General features: G+C 26.3%; 1 pseudogene; it reads left to right on the top strand.

Annotated features, from left to right (window-relative positions):
• Positions 1-8,084: 8,084 nt before the first annotated feature.
• Positions 8,085-11,658, top strand: LOC145832579 (lactase-like protein; annotated as a pseudogene).
• Positions 11,659-20,791: the final 9,133 nt, after the last annotated feature.

A 20,791-nucleotide genomic window follows, 5' to 3' on the forward strand; every position in this document is an offset into this window, starting at 1 on the left:
ATTATCTACTTTTATACAAACAAAAAATTTGTGCAAATTGTTAATATAATATACCAACTTGTATTTTAACAAACAAATAAATGTATTGATACTTACAAATAACAAAAACCACTTGCTATTTAGTTTACTTTATAATAACCTTATCAAGTATTCAATAAAAAAAGAAACAGCAAACCTTCGTCGCCAATATCAGAGTCTTAATCACTCGAAGACGGCCAGTCATGAAATTGCTGCCAGTACTTACTTCTGCACCTACTAGTTGGATGGCTTCTTAACTGGTTCGTTTTCGTCGCTCGAATCGTCAGTTGATTCCTTGAATCGATGAAGAGCTGGCAGTTGCTACCTTCTTGGTTGCTATATAATATAATTGATTCTTAATTTGGCCTTTATTTCAACTGTTATTTTGCTTTTTACTTGTGGACTAAAAGCTTTTATTTCTGTGGCAATAAACATATTCAACTAAAATTAATTTTTACACATTTCTTTTCAGGAGACCTTTCTAATTAAAAACAAGGGGTGCACGACTATTCAAATTTCAATTATTCAAACTTTTAAAAAGATTTAAAGGGCAACAATTAAAAAAATAATGATTTTAAGAAATATATGAACAAGTCATTTAAGTCTTATTAATATCTACAAGTGATTTTACCCTTTTTTGCAAAACTTTAAATATTTTTTGAAATACCGCTAACTTAAGTTTTAAAATTTACAAATTTATAGTAACTGTTTAATATCTCAAAAGAATTTTCAAATTTTACAAACAAAATTAAACAGCTTATTCATTTTAATAAGACCCACATACATAATTTTATTTAACTTAAATATTTACTACTTATTGAGACATTGTCTCTTAAATAATTATTTTAAGAATTTGAGTTCAAACTTGAATTCTTATGTAACTAAAAACCAGAAACTTTTATTATTCAAAATTACTGCACTTAAAACAAAGCCATTTTTTATTTGTATGTATAAATATCGAAATAATTTTTAACAAGTTAAGAAGATAAATTCCAAAGTTCTTTAGTAGTACAATAAAAAATATTCCTAAAACTATATGCAGTAACTTTCTCAACTTAAATATTTTAATGTATATAAGACTTCAACTCACTAGATGGTTTGAGTGAAACATTATAAGAGATTTCAAAATATCAAAAAATTATCTAGCATGTTGTTGCACCAATATAAAGCTGAAATTATATAGTTAGCCTTACATTCATTCATATTTATATTCATGTCTTTTTTAACCAGATGTGTTTTAATTAATAAAAATGCCAAAAAATGCATAACACACTTTATAGCCTTTAGCAATTACGAAGTATACAATATAATTTATAATAATATATATGTATAACTAAACAAAAAACTGTTTTTTTGCTTAATGTTCAATTATGGTAGGAATGAGCTTAATACATAAAACTTAAAGCAATGTGTTGTTAAACATAAACCACTGGATATAAGTTTTATTGGTTTATATCAAATAAATTATATCTGTTTATGTATTTAAATAGCTAAGCTTGTTTGACAAAAAATATCTTTATGGACTTTTAAAAACATTGATTTTTAATCTAAAATTATAGTTATAATAAATTTAATATGTTAACAAAGCTAATAACTAACTACTATCTATAACAAAGCTAACTATAAAGTTTCAGTTTGATATTGGTGTGACATCATGCTAGGTATTTACAAAAATATATATAGTATTAGATAAATTCAACTTTAGATGATAGTTTTAACGGACCATATATCTAATTGATAAATTGTGATTTTTAAAAATGTACCTTAAGAAAAAATTACTATTTCATGTAGGTAAGAAATATTAAATCTACGTATGTAATGAGATAAAAAAAAATTTCTAGTAATTTTTAAAACCTCTTTGAACCAAACCTTAAAAATGTTTTAAACCTAATAAAAAAGTTCTGTAGGTCAAAATATTTAAATAATAATGAAATTGTTTAAATATTGTTATAATACGTAAATTACACTACTCTGAATTGTAGGAACTTGAAATGTTGTGGATTTCATTTAATCAGTGGATTTAAATAAAATTCGATATGGAAATGAAACAATGAAGATGAATTGACACTACAGTAACGTTTTAAGATTTAAATATATTAAAATTCAAAAAGAATTTAATTAATAAACAATAATATTTATAAAATCTAATGACAAGCTGAACTAATGAGTTGCCAGTAACTTAAAGTAATGATTTTTCGTAATGGTTATAAAATTATCTACTTTAGATAGCCAACATTTTTGGGTTCATCTTGGTTTTAACAAGTTGGTCTTATTTGATAGAGTTTTATCTGAACTATCAGACATTTTTGATTGCTTGAAAAAAATTGAAGTAATTTTTGTGATCAAAGTTGGTGACCTCAATAGGTTCCAATGGAAAGGGCAAACTAAAAAAACTAAAAGACCATTTCACTAATAATTTATCTCCTCCTTCATTATCTGAGCAATCTTTTACAATTTTACACAGAAAGTCTATTATTAAATTTTTAAAAAAATTTACTGCAGGAATTTGTTTTAATTTTGAAATATAAAACTTTTATTAATTAAAAACCACCTACTTTTTTGCTTTTTTTATTTAAAATTTTTAGTTTTTAATATTTTTAAAATTGCAATAATTAAAAACTATATAAGAAACGTTTCCTGAAAGTTTGAGGTCTCTAGTTAAATAAATGAAGGAGAAGATAGATTTTTAGTGATTTTTTTAATTTTAGAGAAAGTGACACTAAAAAACTTGCAAATTTTTTTATAAAAATTACAATATATCAAAAATAAAATAAGATTTTCTTTGTTCTAAATAAATTGGCTTGTAGTATGTACTTAAAGCTTACAACTAAGATCCAATGTTATTTTTATTTATAAAAATGTTGGACCCCTATCCCCTTAAGTGACTTGATTAAATGAAACCCAATAAAAATATCTTAGATCTTTAATTTGAGGGACTCTTTTGTTACATTAAGGACTAGTCATTATTAGAGGGTTACTAAAGGTTTTCAGTAAGCTTTTCCAAGTTTTAAAAAATTTCTTCTAGGTTTTAAAATAAAATTTTCTGGGTTTATTTTTCGTATAATATCAAATTAGAAGTAAAAAATCATCTTAATTAGTATAAAAACACTAAAAAGATATTGTAAAGCTAGGTTAAAAGTGTTTTGTAACAAAATAAAAAATTATACTTTCAAAATACTTAATCTTTATGACAGATTTTTTGTATCAAACCAAAATTCCAATACTTTACATGTTGAATATTCAAAGAATTGTTTTTTAGAATCAAAATAGTTTAAGTATATAAGTATATATTTTATAAACATTACTATACAAATTATTTAAAATCAAAATTTTGTATACTTTAAATTAGTAACTACAAAACTTCCAACCAGTAGAATAATAGTATCATTAATACTAAGCATTTAACAACAATCTTGCAAAGTATTGCTTGTTTAAATGAAGTATAATTAAATCACATATAAAACTGTTTGCATACAATTTTTTTTAAATGCAGCTTTATGAGATACCAATAAATAGTGTAAAACTTTTAAGGTAAGATCTTCCTTTTCACAAAAAGTAGCCTCTAATTTAAATAAAAAATATTTTAATAGTCTTAGTTTTTTTATTCAAAGAAAAAAAAAGCCTGATTTAAGCATATAAGCTGTTTTTTTTTAACTAATCTGAGTCTCAAACATAACTCTCTAGCCTAAGTTAGCCTAAAGAATCTTCCTAAAATCTAAAAGGAAGTCTTGTAAAAGGGTGGCCACACTTTGAGTCACAAAAACAATTGTCCTGATTGGCTTAAAACTGTCCTGATTCATCCTGAGTTTTTTCCAAACCTTCATACAAAAAATAATAAGAATTTAAAATTGTTAAAAAACAAGTTCTTGAAAAAATTGGTTATAAAATAGCATAATTTTGAAAATAATTCTCTTTTAAAATCTAGAAAATGGTCTGACCTTAGATTAATTATAAATTTAAACCTAAAATTATCTTTATTTTTTAATTAAGAAACAGAGTCAGCCTAAGTTTAAAAATCAAATTCAAAAACCTGAGCTACCCTGAGTAATTCTGAGATTTAAAAATTCATCAAAATATTCTGAGTGAGTGGCAATATTATAATTTTCTCAAGTTTGTCTTACTTACATTAGAACACTGTACCTTAATTGTAAACACAATAAACAATATTATAAAAATTTTAAATCTTAATTTTTAACAACTTATTTTAGGTTTATGAAAATGATTATAGTTAGCTTAGTCACTTACAGATAAAGCATCACTCTTACCTTGAGGAGAACTTCTTTTTGATTGTTTATCTTTATCATTGTGGCTGAACAGGTTTTACATAAAATATTAGAGCATTGCGCGCGAAAGTAAGTATTAAGTAAATTTTTTAAATTGAAAACCAGGGACAAGTTCGTTTAATAAATACCAGTGTTTTTTAAAATGTTTCTATTTTAATTCACAACTCACAAGTTTATAAATATTTATACTTTTCATACTTAACATTTTTTTTAAGTTTTCAACAATAGTTTTCACAACTTTTTAAACAATTTAAACCGTACATTGTTTAATAAAAAAGATTCAATTTGTAGTTTACTATTAAACAAATACTACGAAAATAAAAAATACAAGTAGCTGTATACTTAAACTTCGCATTTTTTTATATTCGCTTTCTTAATTATTTTCAATCCATAAACTACTAAAAATTTATAATTATCTCTAAATTAAATTATTTTTTCAAACTTTAAGATAATTAAACATTTTTTGACACTATCAAAAATTCTTTCAAACAATATAAAAAAGACTCAATTTTTCAGAACAAAATATATTTCATGCTTTTTTCGTCAGATGTATACTAAGCAATAAAAATAAAATTTCAAATCTAGCTTATATAGTGAAAATGCAATCAACGTAGTTAATGATAAAGCAAAGAGTAACAAACAATACATAAGTACTTCTAATTACAATGCAACTAAAAATTTAAAAAATTAGTAAAGTATGAGCAACATCTTATAAAACAATTGAAGAAAACAACAAAACAGTATAATCCAACTTTTTATGTTTACACAACTTAGGTTTTCTTAACAAAATACAAATAGCCTCAAGTTTAATTAAATCAGAATTGTGAAAACAATTTTTAATAATTTTATATCTTTTTAAATTATAATTACTACCACATTCAAGGTTATTTACTAAGTGTTCAGCAATAGCAGATATTTTTTAAACATTTATTACTCTAATAGATTTAATTTTCTTATTATTTATACAAAATTCATCGATATTTTTTGGAATATGTTCCTTTATTCTTTTGCCAAATTGTTTGACTTCGATGTACAAATTGATGTACTTCGAAATCTATATGAACTAAGCTCTGTATGTACAGTATTAAGATTCAAACTTTATAGTTTATATTAAATTGTAATTCGCTTATCTTACTCACAATGTTTTGCATGTATAAAAAAATCAAGTTTCAAGTTTAAGAAAGTTTTTTTTTAATAAAATAAAAAAAATACAATTTAAATTTAAACAAACTCTTCAAAAATTTAAGCTTCAAGTTATTGTGTGAACTAAACGTATTTTGTCATTTTTAAAGATTAATTTTTGTTGTTAAAATAAGATTGAAAGATAATTTATAAAGTATATTATAAACTGATAACTATATATTTAATATAACCAACAATATAAAAGTATAACTTATAGTAATAGAATTCGATAACTATACAAAAACGACATAAATTGTAATATACTTTAATAAAGACTTTATTTTAAAACTTATAAACTATGAAATGTTTCATACAGACAATTAATACAAGGTAAGTTACGTATGTTTATTCTTTTTAGTATTTATAAATTTATAACTTTAATTTTTTAAGAAATTCAATTAAAATTTACTAGTAACTACTCAATTGCCTGAATACAATGACTAATATAGTGTATAATTTATTTTAGAAAAAACTAGTTATAAAACATTAGTTTAAGTTCTTTATTTTTAAGCAAACATTATTTTGACTACAAATTATGTTCTTAGAATGACAGTTGTATAAGACAAAAGTTTAGACTTGGTTTAACCTTTGTTCTTACTGTAAAATGATAACCTTTACATATTTACACTTACTACTAGTTTTTTAACAATACTACTAAGTTCTCTAAAAAGAAAACATGTTTATCTATTGTATAGGACTTGAAATTTCTTAGTAAGTTGTAGAAACTATAAGGAAATTTTCATTACTAACAGTTTTTAATAAACAAATTAAAAACTTAGCTTACAATTACACAAACTTTTTTAAGTATATATTCTCAAGCTCAAATATTTCAATCTTTTTTAAAGGAAAATAAAGTATAGTTTTTACTCTAAGTAGAAGTAATTGAATTTCTTTATTTCAATATACTCCTAGCTGACATAGTTATCATATTACTTGGGTAAATTTTCTAACAACAGCTAAACTTTTTGTATTAATGTAAACTAAACGTATTTAGTCTTTGTAGCTATTTTGAAAGTAAAAAGATCAGTTATTTAGTTTTAAGTTTGCAAAATAGAACAAACTGTTTTGCTTGAGTTTTTTCACATAGACACAGCAGTTTGTTCCTTTTATACAATAATATTTGTTTTTTAAAATTAGAATTTGGTCTATTTTTAACATTTTTTTTTCACTTTTAATAACTCTTAATGAATTTGTGACTCAAAGTTTAAATACTTAATAAAAAAACTCTAAATCTAATTTTATAACTTATATTGACCAAGGGTAAGGGGTAACAGTGATGGTAAAATGATATTAATGACAAATATAAATAAACTAATACTAAAAAAAGCCATACAAGGGTAATTGGTAGTGCGTTTTTGACCCGTTTCCATTTAAAATAAGTTTAACTACCCAGTTATTGTACAAGAAACAAAATGAACAAGTTACTACTTAATTAAATATAAAAATTAAAAATAACTTTTAAACTAATTTTTTTTTAGTATTTTCGTTGAAGACTTGGTTGTGACAATAAAGTAAAACACAAAATCTATCGGACATCTACTTGTAAGTCTAGTTTAAACCAATATCCATTCCAATAGTGTTAAATAAACTGTGGTAGCCAAGAAGTAAATTAACTAAGGTACAGTTAAGTTATATTTTAGTTATGTATTATTTATGTATATGAAAAATTTAAAAATCAAACCTAGTCTTAAACTTTTAAAGTTTATGAGGCTAACTTAACATTTAAATTAGATGTTTTTATTTTACCCCTGTTTATGAACAATAACTTAAATTACTATTATGTCATATATAAACAATTTAAAACAATGTATTGAAACAAAATTACTTTTAATTATGTTTAGTTAAACAAAATATCTTAAGCAATATCAATTTAATAAATAAAAAAATAAAATTTCATACTACAGTCAGTATAATCTTCAAAAACCTTAAAATTCTTTCATGACATTAATTCACAAATCCACTACACTCAAACGGATATTGGAGGGTGGCCGGACGAGCGGATAATCGAGAAGTACGTTTTCTACGCCGACCTGTGCTTCCGGTTGTTCGGGGACCGGGTGAAGAGGTGGATAACCTTCAACGAGCCGTGGGTGTTCACCAGGCTGGGTTACGGGGAAGGGATACATTCCCCCAACTTGAGAATGTCCGGCGATTTCGACTACAAGGCCGGCCACAACGTCATCAGGGCCCACGCCATGGCTTGACTTGCCTTATTTTTTGTAACATTGTCTGCTCGTTGTTATCATTATAAACTAAGTTCATCCCTGTAACTAATTTAAGCTTTATAAATTTATTATTTGGTATTCAAAAGTTCAGAAAATATTTAAAATGTTCAACAACTTTGTACTACATAAACAAGATAACTCTATATTAAAACTACAATAAAAACTAGCTATAAAGTAATTTCCTCTATTGTACCAATAAATATAACAAACTTGTTTCACTAGTATCTTTTGTTGACAAAAAATAAACATATATTTTGAATAGTAACATAAATATATTACCTTTATTCTTAAAACTACAACAAAAGTTGAACAAATTTCAACCAGGTTGTACGTGGACAAGTACAAGTCGGCGCAGGGCGGCAAAGTCGGAATAACAATGAACTGCGACTGGACCGAACCGAGGAACCCCCACAAGCTTCAGGACCACGTTGCCAGGGACAACCTGCTCGACTTCTTCCTCGGGTGGTGGGCGAAACCCATCTTCGTCGACGGGGATTACCCCGATATCATGAAGGTGCGTTGAGAAATTGTTTTTAGTTCTGTACACGCTAAGTAACTTCTAGTATAGATATAAATTTAATAATACAAGTATTCTTTTTTTATCTAAACATTTGTATTAGTGTGTAAATTTATTATTATTTTTTTAAATTCGATAGCCGATAAACTGAATTTATAAATATTGTTGTCTTTTAGTCAGCTAAGTAAATATAGTACTTTTAACCATATTCACAATAACATTATTTTCCTATTTTTACACTGTCAACTGTCATGTATTTATATACTAAAAGTCTTTACCAAATTGCAAGTCAAACCTGAATTTTAATACATTGATGGTACTATTTATCAGTAAAGTAAAAAACGTAGTTTTAATAAAGTTTATCTTTAAATCGTTTTTTTTAATACTCAAGTGTCAAATATCGAAGATTGCTCAAGGAAATTATATTTAGCAGTTTTTATTTTAATTGATAACAATTTTTTCTTCTAAGACACTGATCGATGAAAGATCGACCTAGCAGCAGGGATTGTCGGAATCACGACTGCCCTCGTTCACCTCCGAAGAGAAGGAAATGATAAGGGGATCTTCGGATTTCTTCGGTCTCAACCACTACACCACCAACCTCGCCTACAACACTTTCAAACCCGCCAGCGATGACGTGGTTGGTTACTATGACGACAGGGAGTGCGGCAACCAGAACGATTACACGTGGCCCACAGCTAAATCCGTTTGGTTATTCGAGGTAACTGTTTTTTTATGGAGTTAGAAGTACACGATTTTTATGTTTTTTAATTAATAAACATATAATTTTAGGTTATTTTAAACTATGTAAAAAAAAAATTTAGTCTTGTGTCATTTATAAAAGCGTTTTCTACTTTGAAACGCACGTTCAAATAAAAATAGGATTAACATATCTTATATTTAAAAAGTACTGCGTAAGTTATGATTTATGAAAAATTGAACAACCTTGATAATTTGATTATTCTATGTAGTTTATATCTCTTTAAACAAACACACAAACACGCTTCTAAATTTTATGGAAGTATGTACACTCAAATTAATTTTTAAAACACTTATTTAAGCTTATGTACATATTTATTTAATCCGATTTTTATCAAAACTAAAAGAGAGAAATATAATTTTGTTTAAAGTTATACCAGAGAACTAAAACAATCAGATACTACTTAACAACACGTCTTAAACAATATTCAAAAAGGTTCCGTGGGGAGTGAGACGGCTGCTGAACTACATCAAAGAAAAATACAACGACCCGGAAATTATAATCACCGAGAACGGAGTTTCTGAAGGGGGAGATTCCCATGAACTGGACGATTATTGGAGGAAGGAGTATTACGTCGGTTACCTCAACGAAGTTCTTAAAGGTTTTGAAATAATTTCTTATTTAGGTATTGTATTAAAATATGTGTTGAAGGCTTTATGACATTTTTTTTCATTTGTTTTAAGTATTTACCTTGTATTTAACTTGACAATTATTTATAACTATTTTGTTTATATTGTTCTAACTTAACGAATTGATGAGTTTCTTTACTTTGTTTATACAAAATATGCTATATTTTACTCTAGTTTAATTTATTTAAAGTTTAAACTCTGACTAGAATCATAATAGGTTTTAAAGAACTCTACAAAAATAAACAATACTAACTACTTAAACTTTGTTTACGACTAAGAACACATAGAGTATAAGACTACTAAGAATCAACATATTAATTTATACTAATAAACAAACAGCAATAAATGAAGATGGTGTTAATGTAAAAGGATACACTGCTTGGTCTTTAATGGACAATTTTGAATGGCAATCTGGTTATGATGAAAGGTTTAAAGTTGTTACTTTTGTATCTATTTCTGTTTAAATAAATAACAAATCACTTTTTTTAAAACATATCTTGTCTAGAACATTTATATTTTCGTAATATTACAGACTTAATAAATTAATTTGTGATTTTATATCGTTTTACAACTCGAATGTTTATACTATCTACTTCTTAGCTCAATTATAAAAAACTCGCTAAGCATTGTTAAATTACTTGTTGCTTTTACAAAAAAGTAAAAACTTGGTGTTCTTTGTTCATCAAGTTTTTTATTACTTTATGTTTTTATTTTTCATTGATTTTAAATTGTTTATGCTATTTAATCGTTGAATTATTTTTATCAAAATCGATATTTCTTCCCAAAGGTTCGGCATGCACTGGTTGAACTTCAGCGACCCTCAGCTGACGAGGGTGGCGAAACAATCGGTTGAATGTTACAAGCAGATTGTGAGGGAAAACAAATTTCCGTCGGGTGGCGTCGAAGAGCTGCAATATTGCGAAAGAAACGTCAACCTCGACCCTGGTTGGTTATAGACTTTGTTCAAGCATAGTTTGACTTTTAACAACCTTTTTAACTAAGTAGCAAGTTTTTGTACAATCTTACAACAGTTTATTTTTTGTAATTTTGTTCTTATAATATTTTATGGGTAAAATTTTAATCTATTTTTAGTGCTCAACTTGATTTTTAAGAAGCCAAACTGAGTTGCACGATTTAAATGATGCTTATGTTAGTGTATTTTTGGTAAAAAATGATTTATAAACAACGTAAATTTCTCAAATTACCTTTGAAACAAGAACTTGGAACATTTGAAAATGAAAAAGTGCTGTATTTGGGATCAATAATGTTATACTTAAAATCATTTCAACCTCATTTTACAGTACTTCCTCCTGAGAAACCTGACGGTGGCGAGGTCGGTGAGGTGTTTTCAGTGAATTTCCTTGGCAACGAGCTTGATTCAGATTCAGCCCTGACCGCGTTGAACGCGTTGTTTGGTGTTTCTATTGCTCTCTTCTGCATGTTCATATTTGGATCAATTTATTCAGGTAATTGTTACTGAATTTATTTTGAAAAATTTGTGATATAGTTTGATAATCAAAAAACAGATTTTGTCAGAAATACTTTATTAAAATATTTAAGTTAGTAGTTATTAAATAAACAAGAGTTACCTGATGTGTTGATACAATTTCAATTAACAAATTAGTTTTATAAAGTTTAAAACTTAATTGTAAGGTTTTATTAAACTTAATTTTACACGTATATTAAAAAAAAGTATGACTGTAAACTTTGATAACATAAGTTTTTTAATGGTGTTTATATACGATAGAGAAACAGTTTGTACTGTCTATTAATAAAATAAAAATGATATGCTATTTGATTTATTGTTGAACAACTTATATTTTACTTCAATTTAATTTAACAAATTTATTTAGTAATTTATATATACAATAACTACTAGAAAAATTGAAGTTATGATTTTATTTGTTACTTATTAAACTTTTATACTACTTGTATGACAACAATTTGTTTATATTTAGGATACAAAATAAAGAAAGCAAAAAAGTCAAAGAGGTACAGAGAAGATCTTCACGGTAAAGAAAACGTCAGTATGTCTGCTATTTAAAACCTTTATGACGTAATATTTCGCACAGTTTTTTTTTTATACTCTTTATTTGTTTACTTTTTTTTTTGTTGGTTTTTTGTCTTTAATAAACTTGTTATAAATTTTAGCCTTTCTATTGTGATACATACAAAGACTTTTATATACAATATTTTAAATTAACATTGCATTTTACTAAGGAAGGGTGGCGTCGTTTCAGATGTGGTAAAAAATAGATCCTTGCGGGCCAAATCATTTTAACCTTATTCTATTTATATAACATTTATAATAATTTCATAACTATTTAGTCGAAAATTGCTCAAAGTTCTTATTTCTTTAACAAATGAGAAAAAGAATTGAACTTTTTAATAATTTATCAAGTGTAATTTTTAGCTTCATTGAAACTGTACCGAGATCTTTCTTTTATCTATCCACATTAAGCCTAGAATGTCTAGTGTAAGTATTAGAGTTAACATAGCCAGGTTTACACGTTCTCTGGCTGCAGATTTACTTATTGCGGGCTGTGTTATCTGCAACTTTGTTAACATTTGCGGGCCTGTCATATATATTATGCAGTACTAGTTTAAAGCTTTAAACGAACACGTTTGAAAAATGATAACTTATATAACATTTTTTACGTAAAAGTTGAAAGACTTTAGTTTTTGTTCAGTTTATCGTTTAAATACTACATTTAGGGTTATTTAAATTAAATAAATAAAATACTGAGCTTAGTAAACTTTCACTAATATGACTAGTTTGAACATTAGAGTTATGTTTTTCAAACATATTTTCAAAGGTATTAAAAATTTACTTTTTACATTCTAAAATTAAGTATTGCTACAAAATCTAGAGATGCAATATTTAAACTTATCATTTAATATGAGATTACTTAGTAAATAACAAAAAGGTGATTAATTCTTTACTTCTTAAAAATTAGAAAGTAAAACAAAATAAATAGGATAAAATCTTAAATAGTCTTACTTTGTATATAAGATTCACTCAAGCTTTTTACATCTTTATTTTCATAACATTGTTGTCTATTTCTTTTCAGCATATTGATAAACTTGTTGATATTAGCATGATATGTACTTGCTTTAAAAAAAAAAAACTAATTCAGAAAATTTCTATCTATTTATTTTATATGTGTTTCTTTCAAAGACTCATAACTAAAATATTTGTATTTATTTTGTTGTTTTTTCACTGGCTTACTTGTCTAAAATCATAATTGTTTGAATAATAAAACCAGTGGTCGCCTTCTTTAGATATCATATCCATCAATAAATAAACAAGTTTCAGCACTCTTTGATAGAAATCAGATTTTAATATCATCAAAAAAAAGTATAGTTATTTAAAACGTTTACATTCAGTATTAAAATAATATTTTTAATCTAAGTGCGTACTTAACGCAAATGCGTACCTCTTAGTGTCCTTATCGATGTGCGTAGTGTAGTTGGTAAACAAATAAAGAGTATAAGATAGAAGTTAAGTAATGGTTTAAACAAGTAAATGTTATGAAAGAAGGTAGAAACATTTTTGACTCTCTTGAGGTAGCTTAATACAAGTTTTTAAACACCAACATTTGAGCATCATACGCGTATGCATAGTATTACACTATTAAGAGAGTGCTTTCACTCTGAAAAACGACAAGCTGACGACCTAGTCAGCTTAGGGATTTTATAATGCAAAGGTTATTGAAGAAAAGCCTAGACGTCGAGGCGGGTAGACGTCGTCAAGGCGGGTTAACTGGCAGTGTTTTTGCAGGCATATAGGTTATAGCTTGAGTCGACGTGGCCGTCGACTCAAGCTGGCATCGAAAGAGCGCAGCTAAGCGTTAAAGGTCGTATAGCAGACCTCATTTAGTAAGTAGCGAGGGAAGGTGAAGCGAGAGCAAGGCAGGTACCGTCCTAAGCAAGCCATTGAGCATAAAAGCCGGTCTCTCGGAAGGCAGTTTATAAACGAGCTCTGACATGATTCAGCCCAGAAAAAAGTCTGTTTGAGTGCAGTATGATTGATTAAAGCATTTCTAGAGGTGAAGGTTCGGCCGGGGCGACTGAAGCAGAGTAGGCGAGATACTAGAAAATGCTAAGGCGAATCACTCAAAATGTAACAAGTAAAAAATCGGCTTAATCTCAATTAAGCTTTGAAAGTCAGAGGTCAGTAGAAGCGAAATGTTTTGCAAGGGAAGCAGGAGCTCCGAGAAAGCAATTGTAATAGAGGGGGGAGTGTTTTTTAGAAAAAGTTGTTGAAAATGAAATGTTGGGTTGTAGGAAGGGTCAGTAGAATGTAGAAAGAAAAGTTGAAAAAAATTTGAGCAAAAAAGGCCTCCGAATTCGCCCGCGGGCGAATTCGGAGGCCTTTTTTGCTCAAATTTTTTTCAACTTTTCTTTCTATGTTTTTTTCAAAGGCGTTCGACGAAAGTCGGATGCCTTTTTTTTACCCAAAGTTTTTTTCAATATTTTTTCAAAGGCGTTCGACGAAAGTCGGATGCCTTTTTTTTACCCAAAATTTTTTTCAATATTTTTCAAAGTCGTTCGACGAAAGTCGGATGCCTTTTTTTTTTACCCAAAATTTTTTGTTATATTTTTTCATAGGCGTTCGACGAAAGTCGGATGCCTTTTTTTTATCCAAAATTTTTTTTAAAGTATACCACAGTAATGACTTTTTTTCGATTATAATGATGTCTTAAGTTTTGAACGGTGCTGCCGAATAGTTAGCATCGTCTTTCTTACAAATTTTTAATAAGGTTTGTTGGGGTTTCTAAATTTAATCTATCAATAGCCTTAACAGAAAAATATATTTAACTCTTGATACTTATAATAAGTTAAGATATATTCAAAACAATGATAGTAGAAAGGGTTATTGTTTTTTGAAACATGTAATATAAAAATATTACAGACTTCAAAACCTTCTGTTATCATTTTCGGTTTTGAACTATAAAGATAATACTTTTCAACTAATTTTAATATGTTTAGGTATTTCTCTTTTCTATATAAACTATTTTTGAAGTTAAAAAATAAAAATATAATATTTATTGTAAAAATAAACCTTTAGTTAATTTAATTTCTATTTAATATTTTTATTTTTTTATATTATAACAAGTTAAGATATATTCAAAACTATGATAGTAGAAAGGTATATTGTTTTTGAAACATGTAATATAAAAGTATTACAGACTTCTAAACCTTCTGTTATCATTTTCGGTTTTGAATTATAAAGATAATACTTTTCACTAATTTTAATATGTTAAGGTATTTCTCTTTTCTATATAAACTATTTTTGAAGTTAAAAAAAAAGATAACATTTATTGTAAAAATAAACCTTTAGTTAATTTAATTTCTATTTAATATTTTTATTTTTTTATATTATAACAAGTTAAGATATATTCAAAACAATGATAGTAGAAAGGGTTATTGTTTTTTGAAACATGTAATATAAAAATATTACAGACTTCAAAACCTTCTGTTATCATTTTCGGTTTTGAATTATAAAGATAATACTTTTCACTAATTTTAATATGTTAAGGTATTTTTTTTTTCTATATAAACTATTTTTGAAGTTAAAGAATAAAATTATAATATTTATTGTAAAAAAGACCCAGAGCTAATTTTATTTCACAAATATGTGAGATTTTGTTACCAAGTACTGAAATTATTTATAACGGATAATTATAATAGAAAATCTAGAAGCTTAGGCAAGAAATATAGTTTCAAAAATTAAAACGAAACTAAATACCAAGTAAAAAATAAAATAAATATAAACCAGATACAATGCAGTTTTATTAGTAACATAGACAAAACGTTTCTTTTACATAAAATAATTTATTTTCTGATTAGTTTCAAGTTTTAATATTGTTGAAAATAGTGATCAGTCATTTTACGCAATTTAATTATGTTATAGGCAGTATAAATATTTACATTTTTTCTGTTATAAAACACTTTAACTAATTGTTTGCTTTTACAACATTAGTATGTTGTTGTTTAGAAAATTATTACTGTGTTACTTTAGAAAGTTTAAAGAAAAGTTAGTTAGAAAGTTTTACTTGTTATACGTTACTTTTCTAGAATAACATTTTACTTTTTAGAATTATTTAAGTTCTACAAAAGTGTAAAACATATAAAACTTATTATACATACTTTATTTCCTTTTTTCTAACTATTACAAACGGATAGTAATGTAGAACATCATATTTGTTTTAATTTTAAATTTTTTTAATTTCGATTAAACTTCATTCAGGACAAAAATGAGATTTTTGAATAATTTATAAACTATATTTTACCCAATATTTATAACCTAATCGATACTACAACTAAATTAGCTTAGTACTGAAAAACTTTTTATAACATAACTTTTAAAAACTAACAACTATTGACGTGAATAAACCTTTCAACTACAACTTATATAATTTGCAGTATAACTTATATAAATACATGTTTTTATAATTAGTTGCATTAATAAACTCTTTTTATTAATATACGACATGAATGACTTAATTTCTAAACTAAGGCTCGAAACAACTAACCTTGTAATGAATTAAAAGTAATTCTATCATAATTATAAGTAGTTACATTAATAGTTTACTTTTATTACTATAAAATATCCATTTTTTAACTAATTAGTCAACTCGCAGTGTAATTTAAGTAATTTTATTTTAAAGCGTAGTAATAATACTATCAAAAAGTCGAAACTTAAATCAGCGAATACATGTAGAATCAAGAATAATTAAATGCATTAAAACAATCAATTGCATTTAAAATTGGGATTTTATATTAATGAATAAACTTTAGATAACTACTCAAAATATAAATTTAAGTGTATGTCAACAACAGATCCTGGTAAAACAACTTCATTGGAATATAAAATAAATAAAAATCTTACAGTAATCTAACTTTATTGTACCAAAATATGTTTCTGTGTGTTAACGGATTAACACACTTCAACTGGATTATGTAAAAATTAAATACTGTAATGAAAGAAATGAAAGAATAGAAGCTAAAGTAGGTCTAGATTAAATTAGACTTAATAATTGCAATTAATATAAAGTTTTATAACAGTCGGATTTAACATTAAGTATTTTAGCTATTATTAACTATTAACCTCTAAAAATCTATAGAAATTACTTTTATTTTAATGAATACATGTATACACCTACTTTAGCTTCTACTCGTAACTTTATTTAGATTACTGTATAATTTGTAGGCTTTAAATAAACATCGTAATACTTTTTTTTAAATATATTCTGTGAGAAGCATGAACTTTATTATTACAGTTTTAGATAAAAAATAGAACTATAGTTACACACAATCAATCTGTCATAGTAGTTGTAATTTAATTTAGTAATTAATTAATTGTTTTTTAATAGAACTATGTAACTGCAAAAACAAAAAACATCTTCTAGTTATGAACAAATGTAAATCCATAATTTAATCTACAAAGCAATTGCCTCATCTGAGAAAAATTAAAATATGTCATTTATTGGATCCACTCGAAGACTTTTCAAGAACAGATTCTACGAAAGTCGAACATAGAGCATCATTTCCTAAACCAAGCAAGAAAAAGCCCTTCAACTGCCAAACTCGCCAACTACATATGAAAATTGTATGAAAAAGACGAAAAATACACAATTAACTGGAAATGACTTAGACAAATCAACAGTATATTCAAACCAAACTTCAGTGCTCATTATGTAACCTACAAAGACTATACATAGCAAGTGCTAAATAATAGAAATGACCTGGTTACACAGTGCCCTCATTACCCAAGGGAATATTTTTAGTTGATTCTTAATCGCATTAACTAAGTGCATTTTATTCTATTTAATTAGTTGCTTCGTTATATTTATGTTTCAATTGGGTATATATGTTCGTTTTTAGATATACAACCTTTTCGTAAAAGACTATTTTTGGTTTTTAAAATCCCCTATAAATCCTAATGTTTACAATTTTCAAAGCTTACTATGTAAAAAATATTGTTTTAATCTTGTACAAAACCAATTTTTTTTATAATGTACTTAGATAATGTATAGTTAACAGAAGACAACAACTAAACTTACCTATATTTCGTTTTATTTTAATTTTTGTTAACTGCATGTTAATGGGCAGTCATATTTAAAACTTAAAATTATTTGTACGGGTGTATTATTTATAATTGCGTTATAATAATTCATGGCTATGCATTTTTTGTTTTTAAGCTTTTGTTTGCGTCTGATGAATTGCTCTGCAGAGAAACGGCGTAACGCAATAAGTTAAACAATAAATTAGTATATTATTATATCAAATTTAAAAACAAGTTTTAGTAATAAGTAATAAGTTTTCAAATAGTTCTATGCTTTGTGTACATCTAAAAGCGTGCTGTTAAATTTTTTTAGTTATAACACAGAATAGGAAAAACAATTCATAACTTTTTTCAAGTACTTATTTTCGTCAAAAATTTTTTTATATTTTTTTATTTTAACTTGCACTAAACAGTACGTTAAAGTTTAAATGTTTGTAAAAATATTCTATGTGCTCTTTTAACTAGTAAAAAGTTAAATTGTTCAGCTTAAACTATACAAACAGCATACGATTATAAAGTATATACTTTCTTCGATATCCTTAATAATTAACGCTATTTTAAAACATCTTAAAAACATTGAATATCCAAATAATTGCATTGAATATTGGGCAAGCAGTTTTATTATTTAAAAACCATTATAATGTACGTGTCGGATTTGCACGTTGCATCTTTTATTTCAGAAATTTATTATGGACTCTAAAAAAATAAAGCGTTTCATTTTCAAAATCCTTTACTACAGGGTTTTAGCAGCATTTATATTAAATAAATATAAAAACCTATTAATTTTTATAACCATTGATTTTTTAAATATCTAAACAAAACATAATCTTTGACAATTTAATCGAATCACGGAATTTTTTTTTAAACTTAAAGGGCCACAACTCAAAAAGTATCTTTACATTAAAAATGCGTATGTGAGCTTTTTAATACCAAAAAAACTTTTTTTTTATTAAGTATTTGTTGAGATATGGATAAAATAAGTTTTGTAATATAGTAATTTTAAAATTTATATTAATAATTTTTTCTAAAATTAAAAAAAAAAATTCCAGGCATTTCTAAGACCAAGGGTCGGCAAATTGCGGCCGCAAGCAAATGTAGCCAACTAAACTAAACTATACTTTACGTTGATATTTTGTAGGATATTCAGTGTATTATGGTTAAACCATGTTTAAAAGATTTCCATAAGTTTATTAAATTTAAGGTTTAAACTTAAAAACTTGGATAAGATTGATTAGAGTAGTGGTTTTTCCTTAAATGGCAATCTTAAATTTAGTCCAAAAAATATGTAGAGTTTTAACAGGCATTCCGTGTGTAGGTAAAAGTCATTTATAAGGACAAAATTAATGATACAAAACTTTTTTGTGTCTGACTAAAGCTAAAGCCAATACAATATTAAAGTACCACTAAAACTAAAACTGCGGCCCGCAAAGATTTTAAACATTTAACTACTATAAGTTGAAAACATATTCTTAAAAGCGAAATGGTAATTTTACAAGCATTGATATAAAAATCTACAACCATAATAAAAAAAAAAGAGTATAGCTTGTTTATTAAAATGAATTAACTTTTTTGGTTGAATCTTAGTTTAAGGCTAGAAACTGTGTTAAGTAGTATAACAACATTGTAAAGATATAGTAAATCTACGTTATTTTGTTTTTTAATTTAAAAAAGTTTTATGATGAAAAAAGTCTACATATATATGGTATATTTTTCGTGCCAAATTTAAACTTTACTACTTAAAATTATTTTTTTTTTAAATTCCAGGACTTTTAGTAATTTTCGTTCAAAATTCCACATATTTCTGAAGATTTCTCAAATTCAAGGTTTTTAAAGGATTCAAGGTTAAGTGGCCATCCTGCTATATGTAAACAAACACTAGTTGAGAATATATAATAAAAACGAAAATTCTTTTTTATACAGGTTGAACTGTATCAGTGAAACACATTTTGTAAATGTTTTAATAATGTTGAAATTCGATACAATAATTTAGATACTTAAACAGTTGTAACAGCGAAAATGCATACGACATTTGGTTAAGGAAAATAAAATTGAGTAACAGGGATGCTGCTTTTTGAGTCAAAAAATTGTCCTGAGTGACCTTAAAGTGGGTAGGTGTCAAATTCGCACGAGCGGACAAACTTTTCATGAGGCTAAAACAAACGAAGGGAATAAACTGCACGAAAGCACTTTTGCACGAGGGGACGTAATTCCATAAATAGAAATTTTTTCAGTTGAATTTTTCATTTGTTTATTTTTTATAACTTAACTTTTCTTTTAATTTTTACTATCACTGTTACCCCTAACCTTTACCATCGATCGGTAGCTTTCTTTTTTCTTCTTCTTAATTAATTTTTTTTTATTCATTCATTTTTATTGTTTTTTGTTTAATAATTTTTTTTAGTATGAAATTTATCAAATTGAGTTGTTAAAGCAAACAATTATTTACCTGACAAATATCCTTCAGATCGTTCAGCTGATCCACGATATCACTCCTCATCGTGTTTTGCTTGCCCTGCTCATCTTGATTTCGTTCAGCTTCCTCGCTGCTTCCACCTGGTTGGCGTCTGTTCCCTTCTCGAGTGAACTTCTTCTCGGGTTGCTTCACCTCGCCCTTCGCCGTCACCCGCGTCTAAACTTCATCCTTTGCTGCCTTCACCTGGTATTTGAATTTATAATAAAATTTAAGAATTTTTGAAAGTATTATAGCTGCAAAGGTTTTAAGTTAGATCAATTAATTTCTATAGGCGTAGACTTCATCCTGTAGTGTAGCCAAAAATGTGTATTTGCTATTTTGAAATGCGTAAAATGACTGTTTATGCACGGTCTCAAAATAAAGTATTATTTATAATTATTACTTTGGGCTTCTTGTCTCTTTTCTTTTTCAAAAATTAAGTTTTATTGTACTGAAATCCCGAAATAATTAATTTAAATTCAACAAGAAAGCACAACATAGTTCGTATAAACTCATGGTCTAATTAAATCTTAAAGGCGAGTGAATACATCAGAACACACTTTCTTCAGCAGCTTTACATTCAAAATCATTTAGTATGAATGATTGTGCTGTGAATTGTATTAAAAAGAAGCTGTTATAAAAGTTTTTGTTTGA

This window comes from Thalia democratica, chromosome 3 (assembly GCF_965202585.1).
Source record: "Thalia democratica chromosome 3, ktThaDemo2.hap1.1, whole genome shotgun sequence".
Taxonomy (NCBI): domain Eukaryota; kingdom Metazoa; phylum Chordata; class Thaliacea; order Salpida; family Salpidae; genus Thalia; species Thalia democratica.